At 45.2% G+C, this 18740-nt stretch overlaps 1 long non-coding RNA gene across 1 annotated transcript in view; it reads right to left on the reverse strand.

Annotated features, from left to right (window-relative positions):
* Nucleotides 1–5365: 5365 nt before the first annotated feature.
* The window catches only part of LOC148534604 (uncharacterized), a 31673-nt gene continuing 18298 nt past the window's right edge, over nucleotides 5366–18740 (reverse strand). The window contains exons 3-4 of the long non-coding RNA XR_015877196.1: nucleotides 15595–15656; nucleotides 5366–5451 (exon numbers count right to left, since the gene is read on the reverse strand). This is a non-coding gene — a long non-coding RNA (uncharacterized LOC148534604). The remainder of the gene's footprint in view (nucleotides 5452–15594; nucleotides 15657–18740) is intronic.

Genomic DNA, 18740 nt, shown 5'->3' on the forward strand with positions numbered 1-18740 from the left:
GAATGAAGCAGTTTGTGTCATACACAAACCTAGAGGTCAATTCAATTAGGTGCGAATTGCGAGTAGTGAGTTTTTCATGAAACTCGCAGACTTCGTACGAATGCACACACCTGAGAATTCTCCAATCCAATTGCGAATTGACTGCCAAATGCGATGTGAAAGAAGTACATGAAAAAGTGGGGAGACCATCCGGGACCCCCCAAAATGTCTAATTTTGTTAGAAGGACCATATAGAAGGCTGTTTCTGGGCATTAGGAAAGTATTGAAGGTTTTTAAATGGTATCAAATGGCTGATTTGTGTGTTTTGTTTTTTTTTAAATGCAAAACAAATTATAAAAAGAACACTTGTTTTCATTTAATCTCAAATGAATTAAACGAAAAATGTGAAAAAAGTAGGGAAAAAATGACATGTAATTATTGGACTAAATATGCTAATTGGAATCTTGCTATTGCCTAATTAGTCATTGGGGGGGGGGGGTCCAAGGGGTTCAGCACAGTGTCCTGACATTTTAAGCTTAAAATAAAGATTTTCCCTTCCATCTCTCACCCTCAGGTAGGTGCGAATGGAAAAACGCGAGTTTACTCTGACTGGTTCAGTGCTAATTGGATTGCAAAATTAGGTCGCTATGTGTATTCTCAGAGAAAACAGCACCCCGCAATTCACACCTATTTGGATTAAACCTCCAGAGTCCAATGTAATTGTAAAACAAAAAACAGATATGTTGTAGTATTTGGAGTGTTCAGAGTTAGTGAATCAAGGGGGTGATTCAGCCTGGATAGCGAGCACGCAGGCAGCTATGCGATTCTGTTCTTGCTATAATGCAAATGCAACAGAAGGTGTATGACCCCCCCTGCTGTATTTGCGGCCCCAGCACTGTGACGGAAGTCGCAGGCTGGGATCAGCATTGCGACCATCGATGGTCGCGATGGTGGACAGCGTCTGGCCACCAGCCAGCTGAGTATGCCTCCACTCGCAGAATGAGTCCTGCACACGCGCAGATTCCCGATAATCGGAAATCTGCGATCAGCATTGCACATACTGTACGTGCTGAATCAGGCCCCAAGTCCATTGTTTACCCGTTTCATACTAACATGGCAGATACTACAGTGGAAACAGAGTTTTTTAGCCCCACACTTTACATCAAAATTCCAAAGGATACAGTACATCCTAATTATAGGAAATATTTCAACACAACAAAGAAAGTAGGAGAGTGATCCACTGTGTTATCAATCAGGGAATGGATAGTTTCCTTATTTCCACAAATTAATGCAGCGTCTCCTAACGAGATATCCCCTACTCACACAAAGGCACTCAGTTGAAAAGTTGTAGGATTTATAGCTATACACAAATATCTTCAAGTCCGTATAATCAATTTGCAATGTTTGTGCAACTAAACTAAATGACAAAATTCTCATTGTAAATTACCTTTTACCTTATGCAGCCCATATTAATCTTATATGGTGTCTAGTAGTAGTGTCATATATGATTGAATGGCTCAGTAATAGTCATGTTTTAAATTAGTAGACCGTTTTGTGCATGGCTACAACTTGTATCTATTTTCCAACTGTATTTTTCAACAAAATTGGTTAGGATTGTGATCCCCTTGTGAGCTCAACCCCTACGTATTTCTTGTACTGATTGGAAAGTCATGTCCAAGCATTGGCAGCTTTGTTCAACAGCCCTCATTGAAACAACTTTGAGATAGTGAAGTAGATTCTAGAGTCATGCGCAAAAGCACACGCAGCAACGTTTATTGGTGGTCGCCCATCTGCGACATAATGCAAATGCCGCTACAAACTCCTTCCCTTGTGTACATCAGTTCTGCCTAATGTGCAATGACTGTGACGCCCACTTTTAGCATTGGTACATGCTGTAATATTGATCAGTGCATCCTTAGCCCACCATCATTCACACCACTGAAACATGCACTAGCCCTATGACAGCTGCAGTTTTCTCTGTCTGACCATGGCCTCCTATACCTGCAGCTGTGTGTCTGGGAACGTAGCCGCTTGCATTGACACGCCCCCGAAACCCCCATAACACGCCCACTAAATGGACCATTTTTTGTTTGCACTGCTAACCACCTCCCAGTCACCGCCCAGGAACGTCTATCACTTTTCCACCACATTTCTGATAACATCTAATCCGATAGCAACAGCGCCTCTGTGTGTAAACTCTGTGTAACTCATGCACCATAGTGGTATTTAGAAATTTTCGCAGTTGCCAAAAATCCCTCAACTACATTAGCATTGTGTGCGAATCACAATCAGGCCCACTCTGATTTAATCACAAATTCCTAGTTTAGTAACTCAGAGAATTATAAAGAAAGGTTATTGTATATACATATATACTGTTTAATCAAAGCCTTTCTCTATGAGGACAAGTAAGGTCAGGGCCGCAACTAGGGGGGGCGCTAAGGGGGCATGTGACCAGGGTGCCGGACTTGAGGAGGTGCTGGGGAGAGACTGCCGGGAGGCTAGGTTGCTGCACAGAGACACTATCAGTCTAATGCGGTGCCGGACGCAAGCCAATCAGTGCTTGTGGGCTCGGCAGCCAATCAGCAGAGGCTGCCGGTCTGTGAGCTCCAATTGGTTCACGAATGGCATCACATTACAATGATGGCAGTACTGACAGTTCCCCAGCATGTGGCAGCCCCATCCCGTGCCACCCCGAGCTCACCCACGCACAGCCTTGGCAGGTAAGAGAAGGGAGATGGGGCCTTACTGTGGCTTAATGTAAAAAAGGCCTTACTGTGACATAATGTGTAAGGAGCATTACTGTGGCATAATGTAAAGGGGGCCTTACTGTGGCATAATGTGTAAGGGGCATTACTGTGGCATCATGTATATGGGGCATTACTGTGGCATAATGTGTTGTAGGGGACATTACTCTGGCATGATGTGTTGTAGGGGACATTACTCTGGCATGATGTGTTGTAGGGGACATTACTCTGGCATGATGTGTTATAAGGGGCATTACTGTGTGGCATAATGTGCTGTAAGGGGTATTACTGTGGCATAATGTGTTATAAGGGTAATGTCTAGCATAAGGTGTTAAAAGGGGCATTACTGTGTCACAAAACCACACACCCTTTTCGTTGTATTTTGTTTTGGGGGGGGGGGGGGGCGCCAAATGATGGCTTTGCCCTGGGTGACAAAAATCTTAGTTTCAGCCCTGGTAAGGTGATAACTGGAGTTGTACATCGATGGCTGATGTTTGGCAAGCAGTGATGGTTCGAGGTGATGCTCGATGGATTGCTATCAGTGGCAGGGGACAGATAGTTGCAATTGGTATACGCACAAGCAAGCCATTAATGGTTTGACTATCAATTGTTACTCCTTCAATGGACAACCCTAGGCAGGACCTAGTCTCCGGCTACGTCATCTTAGGGGCGACGGAGACAAGATTCTCACCACACTTCCTCATCTCCTACTGGCTTAATCTCCTCATCCGACACTCTGATCACCAGCCAGGCTTTGCATTAACTTATAGATTATTATTATTATTATTGTTATTTTTGTAATTATGATTATTAATAATACAATTTATATAGTTATAGCAGATTTCATTGCACTTTACTGTGTGATGCACAGGGAGATGTGTAATCTGCTCTCCTTTAGTGGATTGGCACCACAGTGTTGATTATGGGAGAGGAGTAGTGGCAAGCAATAGAAAGAGTATCGTCAATGAATGGAGTGTAAAGGGGAGGGGAATGACAACTGCCATCATCGGTGGCACAGAAGGACAGATCACCCCAATGTTAAACATTTGTTCACAATGCAAGCGAATCACTTGGTGTCTAAACGGCTTATCAATACAAATGTGACTACATCAAGACTTGGTATCAAGATGTAGCATGCAGGCACAGTAGAAGCCCTGACACTTCATGTATAGAGGGGGGACCCTATAGGTTGATGATGCTCAGAACTATAACTCCCACTCTATCAACTTCCTACACTTCATTTACACAGAACATTCTCTAGGTTCAGCCAACTGAAAGGGCCAACCATATGTGGCTATCATATCGGCTCACCTTTATTTTGCTTTGCTGACGAGAAATACATCTTTTACGTACGCAATGTGCAGGGGTTTTACCATCTCAGACTAATCCTACTGTGCTCAATGCTTAATCTATTCCCCAGTCAACATCCCTCTTTGGTCATTAATATACCAAATTTGTAGCCTTTATTTTTGTGAATCTGTATTTTTAAGTGTAATAACAAACAACCCTGGTGATAATATCCGTGAATGTCTGATATTGATATTAGCTGCACCTAGTGCCATCATAGCATTTAATAATTTAATTGGATGTTGGCACAGGTGAGCAATCTTTTGTATAGCGTACTGTTACTTGCCACAGCTAAACTAGCGAGAAGGCACACGTACACTTTGCAACTGTGCATACGTTGTAGAAAGCACTCAGACTGCTATGTGCAGCACCATCATACATACACACACAGTGTGACGATGTTAAGACCCTGGGCACGCGCAGCGGCCGTACTGCGCGTGCGCAAGCCCCGGAGCGAGAGAGAAATTCTCTCGCTCCGGAGCGCACTACAAAAATGGCGGCTGTCAATGTTGATCGACCGCTCGCCCCGTTTTGTGGGCGGCCGCACTGACAGCAGTGATGTCAGTGGGGAGCTTCCTGCTCGATCAGAGCAGGAAGCTCCCTGGGGCTTGCGGTTGCCGAGACCCAACCTTAGGGTCTCGTCGCAAGCCACGATGGTCGTGATAATCCATCATGTGGGAGTATTGTGGTCGTGTAGCCAGACTCTGTGCGGACACAGATGGTTTTTGGTGATTCTTTTGCACAGAACATGGGGCGGGTGTGAGTTCCCATTATAATAATGATGGTAAAGCAGTGGGCAGGCTGTCCATTCGCGTGGAGATGGTCAGATACTCTCAAAGATGGGTGGATACTCATTCGCATAAGATAGCAAGCATGCTGCCACAACCAGATGGAAAAGTAGCCACAGATGTGTGTCTCCTAGAATCAGGCCCATTGTGTTAGTAATCTTGGCAAGAGCCCCTTCAGGGCTGTACTGGTCCTTGACATATTTTCCTGAAACAGAGCTGCATATTCTAGTGCAAAACAATCTCCTAGAAATCAATACAGTGTAAAATAAAATGAAAAGTACAATTGTCTAATTCAAAATGATGCTGTTCAACATGTAATATCCTAAAAATAACATGCCTAATGACGTCCCTTCAGCTGCTGAAGGCTGTGTGTGACTGCGTAGAGAGAGCGCTGCTCTATATATAACAAGTGACTAATAATTAGAGGTTCTACTGCTGGACCGTACACAACGACATTATAATTCCCCCAGCACAGATAGAGAGAAGTGATTTCATGTAGTATGTAGGTGATTGGCCTGGGAGATGGAAATCCTATCCTCCTTTGCAGTGACAGCAGTGGTTCATCGTTTTCTGCAGGAGTTATGGTTTAGGATCTGAATAAAAGAAGGAATAAAGGGTTACAATGTATATAACGTTCCCATGATATATGTACAGCAGGTGGAACTTTTTGCAGAAAACTCCTCATAGTTACAGAATTAAATACAGAGGCCGGATGCAGAGGTGCACACACAGCCACTGTTTGCGGATCTAAGCAATTTTTTTTTACTGCGCATGATCAGGCCCGTCAAGAGCCGCGGTGGGCCCCGGTAAAAAAGAGGGCTTGGCCTAATCGCGGGAGGCATGGCCACGCCCCCTTAGGTAAAAAAAATAAAAACCGTTTGCAGCGAAGCGGTGCTGCGCGTCTGCGAGGGGGGGGCGCAGTGAGCCCCCTCAGCCCGGTGCATAGCCAGTGGGGGGGGGGCGATCAGCTTCATCCCTCCCCGCCACAGCCTTAGGAGACTGCTGTGGCCGCGATCAGTCTACCAGAGCAGCCCAGCACACAGCAGCATCTGCTGGGCTGCTGTGATGTAAAAGGGGGGGGAGCGGCGCCGGGCCCCTCCAAGCCCAGACCCGGGTAATTTGTACATGTCCCCCCCCCCTTTTCAGGGCCCCTGCGCATGATACAAGTTACATTACAGATAGTGGTCGCAGTGAGGACTTGGAATCAGTGTGAGTGTCAGGGAATTTTTGTGGGAGGTAATGGGGAGGGGGGACATTCATGTTGCATTGTTTTAAGGGTGTGTCTGTGTTTGCAACTACAAATGCATGTGCGGTGGGTAAGGCTCACTTCTGACGGACATTCTGAATGACCATAAGGTTGCTGGGAAATTTGTTGGTGTGACCAATGGTGCATCTTTGTATGCAAGTGGTGTATTTGAGACGTCGCTAATGGACGTCTCAATACAAATCCCAGAAGCTACAGTAGCAAATGCAGGATTTCTAAAGGGGAGTTTCCAAATGCATGGTGATACGAGTGTGGCCAGTCCATGAAGAGGGCATAATCAACTTATCCAGCTTTAATATGCATCATGCAAAGTGTTTGGTCCTGTATATGCTGGAATTATGACACTCAAAAGTTCAGAGATCACACTAAGCCATTAGATGCAGCAGTAGCGGAGCTGAATGTTTTTGTTTCAGATGTGGGCACCATTCCAGAGTATGGGAGCAAGTACGGGAGCAGCAGAAGAACCTAGCACTACCCTGGACATATATGTACATATTGGTCTCATTATGCACTGGATAGTGTATTATTATATGGTATCAATAATTAACCCTATTGATGGTCTATAGGGTTACATCCCTAACAGTGCTTGTTTTCCAGATCTCCTAATTGATGCACATGTGTATCTATTACTGGCTGACACATGTTAAAACACCCATAGGTGGTGCTAATTATTTAATTTGTGATACTTAGAAGAACATGCAACATTAGTAGTAATCTATTATGTTACTATTTCTATTGTGGTCATGGTGTGGACTGGGGAGATTGGTTTCCCGGGCAACCGGAACCCCCTCTGTTTGCCTATGGGCTACAACATTTGCATATTCGCACATCAGCTGTGTACGGGATCGCAGCTGCAATGGAATTTGCATGCACCTCTGAATCCGGCCCAGAACCAGGGCTGTATTATTCATAAGACTGACTAGGATGAAGCCTAGGGGCTCTACAGACCTAGGGGCACCACAGGGAGAAGGTGCAAGGCACACTCATAGCCAGCTGAGGTTTGTTTTGAGACAATATAGGAAGGGAGACAGTGGACCAATAGTGCACTAGCGTCATGGTTGTTACACCTTTATGAGAGGACACAAGACTACTGCTGTCATACCTGTTGTCACAGCTGCCACCTAGGGGAAGTCCTCTCTCCTCCAGACCTCAGCACACACAGGGCCAGGAGATTCCACAGGACTTGTGGGGGACTCCAGCCGCCTACTAGAGATCTACCATCGAGTGCAGAACAAGGGTACCCCAGTATAGTGGTGGAGCCAACTGGTTTGAAGATCCAGAGCGCACACACCAGGACAGACCCTGCAGCCTACTGGTAATTGTATAGTGCAGGATGCTGCTGTGACACACACAAGGTCATCCAAAAACCTGAGAACTGCCTTCAGGGTGAGGAAGATATATGGTGTGCACACCATACAGGAAGAGACCCCCCATCCAGCAAGGGTCATCTTACACATCCCATTCCATGTCCTAACAGAACAAATATGTAAGAATTTTGTTTTACCTCATATTTTCTTTTCTTTTTTCGTATTAACAACCCCACATAAAGTACAATTAATTGATTCTCTTACATAACCTATATTAATATAAGATACTTAACTGCTTCCTTGCAGTGAAAAAAAATCTTATAGTAAAACAATTATTTATAAATTCTAAAAATGTTATTCACTTAACAATATTACAGTATTGAACAATTATACCCCCAAAATGTGCTGTCCTGAAAAGTTCTACTTGCGCAATAAAAATATAAAAACAATTGTGAATAGAATTCTTCAGGAGACCCTCAAAATGGATATAGGGCTGCATACTGCGGTCTAGTACTTACTGTACCAGGGCCAGGCTGTCTTTAGTGGGTTGAAAGATTAAGGGCCTCATTCAGACCCACTCGCGAGCGGCTGTCCGCTCGCAAGTGGGTTGATGATGTGCACTGCGCATGCGCACGACGGAGGGAGCTCCGTCGTGCGCATGCGCGAGACGCGACGAGCGAAGGACTTTCCTTCGCTCGTTGTGTCTGATCAAAGGGGGCGTGCTGTCGATGTTGATTGACAGCACGCCCCCTTTCGTGGGCGTGCCGGGGGCGTGCCTCCCTGACAGGGGCGTTCCCAAGGGAACGCCTACCGTCAGAAGCCGGCCCACTGACATCACTAGTGATGTCAGTGGGAGTGATTTTGGCTCTGATAGAATCTCAACCGCAGGCCCTTGCGGTTGAGAATCTCAACCGCAGGCTTCTGCACGCAGTGGCGATGGTCAAGACCATCGCGACCATCATCCTGCACGCTCGTATAGGCTGTGGGTGGTGACTCACAGCTATACGAGCGTCCAGGAGGACGCTCCATATTTATGGAGGTGGGCCCTGATTCAGAGCGAGCGCTCTGGTCAGAACGTCCGGCTCTGAATCAGGGCCTAAGTGCCGGAGGAGGCCCAAAATACCTGAAAGCCTAGGGGCCCGGCCATGGGTTAATAGAAATTCGGCCCTGCCCAGAACCATTTATTTAGTCATCCAGGTCATTCCAGAACATATTAGTTAAATATACCACCACAATGGTTTCAGAATTCATAATTGTATTCCCTTTTTCCCATGAAGAATATTTTATTTTTCAGAAGGACTCATTTCTATTCTGAGTTAGTGCTACTGAGAGGAGAGATGGTGCACTGCCAGCAGTCCATTCTGGCTTTGCTCTGATGCAGAGCTTCTCTCTTCCCCAGTGTTCCTAAGGGTGACTTTATAACTAACAAAAGTGCAATGTTTAATCTCTGACATTCCCTGCCCATTATAATCTATGTAGATTTGCAGTGTGTTTCACATGACAACTATACAGTGTATGAAATGGTAACCTGGAATTATATAGATTACAATAGGCAGAGATGTCATATGTAATGGATTGGGTATTACACAGGTGTCAAGACCTGTTTAGTGACAGGCGTGTAGCAATTAATTTGTATTTGTCGAAAGGATTATACACATTACACACCGTAAATTAACCTTACTCTTGTGTATTGATGAATAAAAAGATAAGACGTGAGAAGCCTACTGAACCCATTCTCTGCTTTGATATTTATGTCAGTAGATTTCATGACTTTACACAGCTGTTATAACCTTATGCGTAAGGGATGAGTATTCTCAATGAGTTATCACAGCATTCATTCTATTTTCTCTAATCCTGATGCTTCACCTATTATGACCCTGCGTTCCTCTGTCACCTGTTATGACCCTGCGTTCCTCTGTCACCTGTTATGGCCCTGCATTCCTCTGTCACCTGTTATGGCCCTGTGTTCCTCTCTGATACCTGTTATGTGCCTGTGTTCCTCTCTGTTACCTGTTATGTGCCTGTGTTCCTCTCTGTTACCTGTTATGTGCCTGTGTCCTCTCTGTTACCTGTTATGTGCCTGTGTTCCTCTCTGATACCTGTTATGTGCCTGTGTTCCTCTCTGTTACCTGTTATGTGCCTGTGTTCCTCTCTGTTACCTGTTATGTGCCTGCGTTCCTTTGTCACCTGCTATGAGCCTGCGTTCCTCTGTCACCTGTTATGGCCCTGCGTTCCCCTGTCACCTGTTATGGCCCTGCGTTCCTCTCTGTCACCTGTAATGACCCTGTGTTCCTCTCTGTTACCTGTTATGGCCCTGCGTTCCCCTGTCACCTGTGAGGGCCCTGCGTTCCTCTCTGTCACCTGTGAGGGCCCTGCGTTCCTCTCTGTCACCTGTAATGACCCTGCGTTCCTCTCTGTCACCTGTGAGGGCCCTGCGTTCCTCTCTGTCACCTGTGAGGGCCCTGCGTTCCTCTCTGTCACCTGTGAGGGCCCTGCGTTCCTCTCTGTCACCTGTGAGGGCCCTGCGTTCCTCTCTGTCACCTGTGAGGGCCCTGCGTTCCTCTCTGTCACCTGTGAGGGCCCTGCGTTCCTCTCTGTCACCTGTGAGGGCCCTGCGTTCCTCTCTGTCACCTGTGAGGGCTCTGCGTTCCTCTCTGTCACCTGTGAGGGCCCTGCGTTCCTCTCTGTCACCTGTGAGGGCCCTGCGTTCCTCTCTGTCACCTGTGAGGGCTCTGCGTTCCTCTCTGTCACCTGTGAGGGCCCTGCGTTCCTCTCTGTCACCTGTGAGGGCTCTGCGTTCCTCTCTGTCACCCGTGAGGGCCCTGCGTTCCTCTCTGTCACCCGTGAGGGCCCTGCGTTCCTCTCTGTCACCCGTGAGGGCCCTGCGTTCCTCTCTGTCACCCGTGAGGGCCCTGCGTTCCTCTCTGTCACCCGTGAGGGCCCTGCGTTCCTCTCTGTCACCCGTGAGGGCCCTGCGTTCCTCTCTGTCACCCGTGAGGGCCCTGCGTTCCTCTCTGTCACCCGTGAGGGCCCTGCGTTCCTCTCTGTCACCCGTGAGGGCCCTGCGTTCCTCTCTGTCACCCGTGAGGGCCCTGCGTCCCTCTGTCACCTGTTATGACACTGCGTTCCTCTCTGTCACCTGTTATGGCCCTGCGTTCCTCTCTGTCACCTGTGAGGGCCCTGCGTTCCTCTCTGTCACCTGTGAGGGCCCTGCGTTCCTCTCTGTTACCTGTTATGACACTGTCTTCCTCTCTGTTACTTGTAATGACACTTCGTTTCTCTCTGTTATGACCCTGCGTTCCTCACCTGGCCAATGGTGCAGTTAGCACAATAGTCAGTAATAGTAAGACAGGACAACCTGAGAGTGCCCTAAGTGACAATACAGAGAGTATGAGGAGAAACACAGTTTTTTTCAGAGATCAATAAACAATTGTGCTTTTGCATTTAAACTTCAAACAGTGTCATCAAGAGAAAACAAAATAATTCCAGCTAGATCTATTCCTTCCCTTTCCTTTGTAGAGCCAAAGGCTGTGCAGGTGAATTTTCTGTCCCTGACACCACGTAGACTGTATCACAGTCCTTGGGGTAAAGACTCGTGTTTGGTTGCGATTGCAATCTTCGGTGTGTTTAGGCATGTTTTTCAACTCGCAAATTTACTAAAGACAAACTCTGGTGAGTTTGGGAGAGATTTCTGTATGTACACTGAACAATTGAGATTGCAAACACGATTAAATACACCATTGGCCGAACTCGAAAGTACTTTTACTGGAAAGTATACAACTCAGAGCCCAGTTGTGGTTTCTAAAATACTCGTTTTTACCCCTGTGTTTTTAAGAACCAGGACTCAGCAGAAGGACTGATTTCATTGCTTTTTTGGGGAGGGGGCCCCACATCTTTTTTTTTTTTTCTTAATTTAACCCTTTTTTTTTTATTAACCCTTATTTTTTACACACATGCAGCCTTCACATATCTCACTGATATGTGCAGGCTGCTTGTTCAGGAGAGTTTGGCTGAAGTCAGACACTGAAAACTCGAGTGAGAAATCTCGATTAGATAAACCATCCGAAAACATACTTCTTGGTAAATCTGAGTGTTTCAGAAGCCTAAATCATCTGAGTTTCAGCGAGTCAAATTGAGTTTAAAAATGGCAAAACTCGACCAAACATGATTGTTAGTAAATTTACCCCCTTGAATGTACATTCTGTATAGTCAGTATTACTTGGTAATTTCCTGAACTGGACCTAGAGACTATTTCAAACATTTAACGGGACAATATTTGAAAATTGATTCATGGTGACTATGAAAAAAAAATGCTGGCAAGGTCTAGTTACCAGTTTCTTGAGAACAGCTTCATCCTATCATTTGAAAGCTTATTAATGTCTGCTCTCAAATGTGTTAATTCACTAGTATCTTTTTGGCCACGGAGGATTAGTGGCAGGTTTAAAATTCAATACATTTTGTTGCTTAAGGAAAGTCCTCAATTGATTGAATAAGTTTACCTCTCATAAGCTTCCCGATTAATCACTTATAAGGTATCTTGTGATCAATAAACTATCTAAAAGCACCCTCCAGTTGGGAATTACAATAGGGGTCTTGTAGCATTCATTTGTTCAATATCTACAGTTTTAGGCTTATGGTTGGTAGACTGGGTCATGGTCTGACCAACTCACCTATCCTATACTCACTTTTGCCATAAGATATAAATGCCTATGAATAATAATTAGATAATAATTAGACAACCAAATGAGGATGGGAAAAGAAAGTATAGTAAGCCACCTGGAAATCTTATGATAATCACATTGGGTGTGCCTGGAGGCATCCACCACAAGTTAATTTCTCCTTTTAAGATAACCTCCCAAGACTACAACACCTTCACTTCAGGGAAAAAGGGAAGCGTGTCCTGTTTATAATGCTGGCCACCTCATACAGATGCTGCAACCCCCTTCCCTGAGTGAATTATGTAGAAAAGGCATCCAGGATGGAGAACAGCAACTTTCAGTTTTCCCATCTGGACAAACACTATAGAAGAAATGCCTAGTTTATTGGAAAAGAGGTGGAGCCTCCTGGATAAAGGCCAGGTCAGAATGGAGGGAATGTAAAGCGTGAGACCTTTATTCAGAGTTAATTAGACCCTTTGGTTTTATGGAAGATAGGGCGCCAGCATGCTCACGGGATGATTCTGAGTCGCACACAAAGTGGCTGTTTTACTACCTTATTCTAATGTGAGTGAGCAGGGGATCGTGCGTGTGCAAGTAGAAACCCGTGGTGCCCATTGATATTACGCCGGTACATGCAACTGTCATCTTTACGATCTGCACTTGCACCAACCCCATTCTAGGTAAAAGAGATCAATCAGAGAGACTTCCCTCCCCCGTACGCACGATTAGGAATCACGCAGAGATATTGATTCACGCCCACAAGACTCCCATGACATTCCCATAAGTCAGAGTGGTTCAGTCTGGTGAACTAATCTGTCTGCACTTGTGATCTCTGTCTGTGTGCGTATGCATAGTACGGTGTATGCGCGGTTTGCAATTTCTTTCTACAGTGCACACGCAGATTGCAGATATCCATGTGATCCATCCACAATTCCAAATGTGTCCTATGTAGAATCAGACCCTTAATGTGATGGAGGTTCTGGCTTACAGTTGTTTCACGGTGGGATGGGGGTAACCTATCCTGGGATTAATCATTATTAAGAATGTGTTTCATATCTGTACACAATGAGGGCTCCCTCACTTGCCTCACATCCTTTGTATTTTTGCCCATGAGGAAGTTCAGAAACTGTCAAAATTGGATTATTTCCAGGACATTAAGGACTAGTCATCAGAGAAACATATGCAGAGCGATTATCAGCCACTGGCCCAAACAAAATCTCAACCTATACTGGAGTCTGGTGACGAGAGGATAAGAAGGACAATAGCAGGTCCGGTGTTAGGAGTTCCAGTAAAAAGGTTGAAGCGGTAAAACAGATATTTCAAAATTATGATGGGCTGTTTGGACTTAGGCGGCTTATTTCCTGTCTCCTGCAGTCTGGGTAAAGGGAGTTAGTGAGGCTTATATCATAGTTAGATCACTTAAGTGCAAACTTTTTCCAGGCTACTAATGTATAGGTGAAACTGATCTGGGGTTGCACGGTTGGCGTAGTGGTAGGCTTCCATGGCCTCACAGCATTGAGGACATGTGTTTAGTTCAGGTGCTCAGGGTTCCTACCACATTCCAAGAATATAACAGGTCAGTTAATTGGCTTCTGCCAAAAAAAAAAAAAAAAAAGAACCCTAGTGTGTATGTGTGTCCCTGTGATAATGTATATGTAGCTTGTAAGCTCCACTGGGGCAGGGACTGATGTGAATGACTGACATATTCTCTGCAAAGCGCTGCATACTATGTGTGTGCTAGCCATTCTAGAGTACATAGGAGGGAGCAAATAATGTTGTAAGTGATTCTGGACAATTACCTGAAAAGTGAGTGAAATGGGGCTATAGTAACTGGTTCTCTCCACAGGTGTCAAGAGCAGCTGGTTGGATCTGAGGCACTTACAGTAGATTTCATTGTGGAATAGAAGCACATAAATCATAACCTATAATGGGGTCCCAAGCTTATTGTTGATGCGCTGTCCACTGGCTAAATAGATCCTCAGTCTGTGCTACTGTTTTGGCAAATCTAATACTGAATAAAGAGCTCTGTATTATATACTGCCCACCGTTTGTGATTGCTAGCTCACACTTCCCCTCTGATGTAGTGTGCCTCTGATGCCGTGCGATGGGTCTGTTCTTAATGTTTGCCTTGTTGCAGGACTGCAAATAACACTACTATCACCAGTCATAAACCTTTACCATTGTTATCACAGTAATATTTGTACCACCGCAATACCTGAAAAACAAATCATTTTGGGGAAAAAAATGTTTTATTCTTTTAATCTGTAAAGGTTTTTAAAATATAATTACATTTTTTTAATATATTTTTTTATACAATATCTATCAATCAATCATCGGGAGTAGCTATCCCGTCTGCGTCATGTACATTGAGAGCCAGGAGGCACACATACAGTGATCCCTTCCCCTCCCACTACTACGATGGACTCATTGGAAATGGCCATATGGCAAGACATTCACGGCCGGGTGGTGGGGAGAAAGAGAGAGATTGAAATTCTATAGCTCCCCTATTTTTAGTGTCCCAGGCCCCTAAAAATCTTAAGCTCTCCGGCGATACTGTAGCCTACAGTATATGCTACTGTTGCAGAGCTAGACTGAACTTGAGAGCCATCTCCACAGTATACGCATGTTTGGAGGGGATGTATTCTGACCACCGGTATACCGACCGCTGGGATCCCGTACCCAACCCCTTCCAACTTCATTCAATGACATCTTATTGTAGAAAAAACTCATCAAATCAGAAGACATCTTGCCTTGTGATGGAACAAATGTTTAGCATGTCTTTTGATCTCTAGTCGATATTGTTTGCTCAATGCTATATAACTTTGTTAATTGTGTGTTTCCCCCCTAGTTTTACTCATTTCCTTTTTTTTGTTTGGACAAGATTGAGAAGAATACAATGTCCAATGTCCAAATCAATAAACCAATAAATAGTTTTTTGTTTTAAAAATGGCACTTGCAGGCTGTCCTGGCGATGACTCTCCTATTATTTAAGCTCTGTCAGTGCTTCCTTATTGCAGTGGTGAAGTAGGTGTTTGAACTGGGAATGCACAGCCATCGGGTCACACGTGCAAGGGTTGCCATTAATGTGTGAGGGCCTATGTTATATGGGGGCCCCTGGCAGGCACCCCAGTTTCCTCCACTATAATGCTCTGCTGTTCACAGAGGAATTGTTATACAGTATGTCACTGAGCACAATATCAGTTTTATTTATCCATAGTTTAAAACAGGAGATTTTGGCTAAATCGAAAACGGTCATTTTAGAGGAATCAAGGAAGGGATGACAGGAACAGGTCTGCTTAGTTATTACCACATTGTAGTAGGATGATTTCAGCAGGATAAATAAGGGAATGAGGTGAGGGAATTACATGTTTTTAAGACAGGGCTGTGCAGACTGCATCTCCAACTGATCTGCTGACTAATCTAACACTACAGTATGTACAAGTATAGTAATTTAGCTTTCAATCCATTCTACCTGTTTTCATTATTAAAACATCTTTAGGTCTTCACCTTTCCTCTGGAGGTCTGGACTTCATTTATACCATGGCTCTGGTTCGTCCTTCTTTACCCAACTGAAAAAAAGAGCAGGAACAAAATATATAAGTGAAATGAAATTATTATTTTTCTTTCCAGTAATAGAACAGATATGGAGCTTTAATGGACTGATCCTGTGAGATTTGAAACACTGATTGCGTTAAGATTGCCTGAGAAGTTCTTTTTCATGCCAGTTCTTTGTAACTGATAGAATCAAGCTCAATCAGTATTACACACCAGCTCTCACAGCAGATGGAGTCATTGTGACCGTGATACAAACTATCAGAAATCCCAGTCAAGGAATTGAAACTACGGGGAGACTGCATATTGCCAAGCAGCTGCCAACTATTAGCCAAATGTTTGTATCATAGTAATAGACAAGAGTCCCTCTTGGAACAAGTACTTTTGTGATTGCCTTGTAGTCGCGTGTTAACTGTCACGCAGTATTATTATTGTTATTATTCTCCTTTACTTATAAGGCCACACAAAATGTCCACAGAGGCGTACAAGGAGGTAGACCTAAAAACATTGCAAAATAACACATTATAAGAGCATAAGTACAATATACAACAGCTAACCATGCCATAAGTACAAAACTTTACTATAACACAAACTGGTAGTACAAATAATAGGGGCAAGGTAGGCTGTTGCTAGAAGGAGCATCTAAGGGTGAGTCAGAGGGAAAGGTGGTTTTTAAGTACTGCTCTTGATGGTCCTGTACCGAACGAGCAAACAGTGTCAGAGTTTCTGAAAGGGAAACAGTGCTAGGTGGAGAACAAGATGGATAGCCCTGCCCATTGATAACTTAAATACAAGGCAGCAGGGGTGAAACAGTTGGAGAGTGAACTGGATTGGTAAGTTATGAGGAGGGTTAAGTAAGTTTTAATAAAATGGTGTGTCTTATTTATTACCAGCACTTTACAGAGAATATTTGTCCATTCGCATCATTCCCTGATCCAGTGGAGCTTACAATCTATGGGCCTGATTCAGACCCACTCGCGAGCGGCTGTACGCTCGCAAGTGGGTCGATGGTCTGCACTGAGCATGCGCACGACGGAGGGAGCTCCGTCGTGCGCATGCGCCAGACACGACGAGCGAAGGACTTTCCTTCGCTCGTTGTGTCCGATCAAAGGGGGCGTGCTGTCAATGTTGATTGACAGCACGCCCCCTTTGGTGGGCGTGCCGGGGGCGTGCCTCCCTGACGGGGGCGTTCCCAAGGGAACGCCTCCCGTCAGAAGCCGGCCCACTGACATCACTAGTGATGTCAGTGGGAGTGATTTTGGCTCTGATAGAGCCAAAATCACTCCGGAGCTTGCGGTTGAAAACCTCAACCGCAGGCTCCGGCTCGCAATTTCGATGGTCGCGATGGTCACGACCATCGCGGCCATCAAAATGCACGCTCGTATAGCCTGTGGGTGGTGACCCACAGCTATACGAGCGTCCAGGAGGACGCTCCATGAAAAAGGAGCCCGGCCCTCATGCAGAACGTGCGCTCTGCTCAGAGCGTACAGCTCTGAATGAGGGCCTATATTCCCTACCACTTGCTCACACACAAACACACTATGGTTGTAACACCCACCCTAAAGTCAATACGAGAGTCTTTTAGGAGTGGGGTGAAGCGTAACAACTTCTTACCAGTTTCCCGGCTCTGAATAGTCCTGAACCCCTTCAGATGACACTCAGTAGTTTCAGGCAAGAGAAAAACACTCACTAGGTTTATTTAATTACAATTTCTTTTATACCCTAAAAGGCAATCTTTCACAGAGACATTTACAGCAAACAACTACATTGCAATAAAATGGACACTTTTTTAACAGAATAAATGAACACTTGGATCCATGCAATTTATTAGACTGGAACTCTGGATTTTCCGTCTGAGCTGGGGACACAAATGGGTTAACAGCCAGAATATATCACTTCACATCCAAATGTAACTAGCATGAATGGATAAACTATATTCCCCAGTTTTTTGATGCACCAAACCAACGGTATACCATATAATTTACCCCACTTATGGCATGCACGTATACCCCTACTGTATTTAGTAGTCAATATTGGCCTTAACGTTGCCCGGGTTGAAGAATTAAGGTTGTAGAGGAAGAAGAAATTCTCTTATCGTTAGACAAAGTCCTGCACTGATGTTTCCTAAACAGGGTAACGCTCCTGCGGCAGATAATAAAGTACTTTGGGTAGTCACCTAGATTCCCTTTATTGGATAATACTGGATACTGTCGGAGTATAGAACTGTATGCAGCAATATCTGCTTAGTAGTAGCTGTCACAAAACTGTATCTGCTGTAGTAGATTGGACAAAACTCAATTAAGGGAGTTGTTGCAGTTTATTTGCAAGATATCCTGGCTATATTTCCTGCATTCTGCCTGAGAGAATGACTGTTCACTGACGTATGCAGTTCCTATTGCTGTCGGCTGAGTAATTCGGTTTATGTGCTGCACTTTTCCTGAAGGATACAGTGCTGTCTGTGGGAGTTCTTGCTGCACTTCTGCGTGTATTTACTATACAGTCCCTAATGATCCGGCTGCTCAGTGTTAGCTAAACTTTCTCCCTCCAGCTGCACGGAACTAACTATGGCAAGTGTCACAGTGTAACAATGCTGACAGGGTTTGTAATTAGGGTGGATTGGAGTACTCACTTCCCCCTTTTTGTCATCAGCTTGCCTGTCCAATCCTGAGGGAAATTCCGCCTCAGCCTCCGAAAGACTCCGGCTGTTACTCCCACAGAAGGGGATGGTCCGGAGGCGGCCCCGCTGATGCTGCTTCCTCCAACAAAGCTCCGACAGCTTCCGGGCAGCAATCGCAGTGAGGGCTCCCACCACTGGCAACGCTGGACCCTCACCGCGATGCACGGTGAGTCCGGTTCTCCTGTCCTCAGATGGCTTCTCCCAGCAGCACCTGCGGAAGCTCCTTTTATATCAGCGGTCGCGAGCTGGTCACTTTCCCGCTGACCGCACGTGCTGCTCTAAGCACTGGCCACCTATAATGATCCAGAGGGATTGAGTGTCCCCTCTGTTGCAGCTCCAATGTCCCGCTCCTGGCCGCGTGCCCACCTGCCTGCATAACCTAAAGAGCAGGCTACTCCAATTTGCCCTCTGTGAGGGGGGGTGG

The sequence above is a fragment of the Taudactylus pleione genome, unplaced genomic scaffold (genome assembly GCF_031769625.1).
Source record: "Taudactylus pleione unplaced genomic scaffold, aTauple2 ptg000065l, whole genome shotgun sequence".
In the NCBI taxonomy this organism is placed as follows: Eukaryota; Metazoa; Chordata; class Amphibia; order Anura; family Myobatrachidae; genus Taudactylus; species Taudactylus pleione.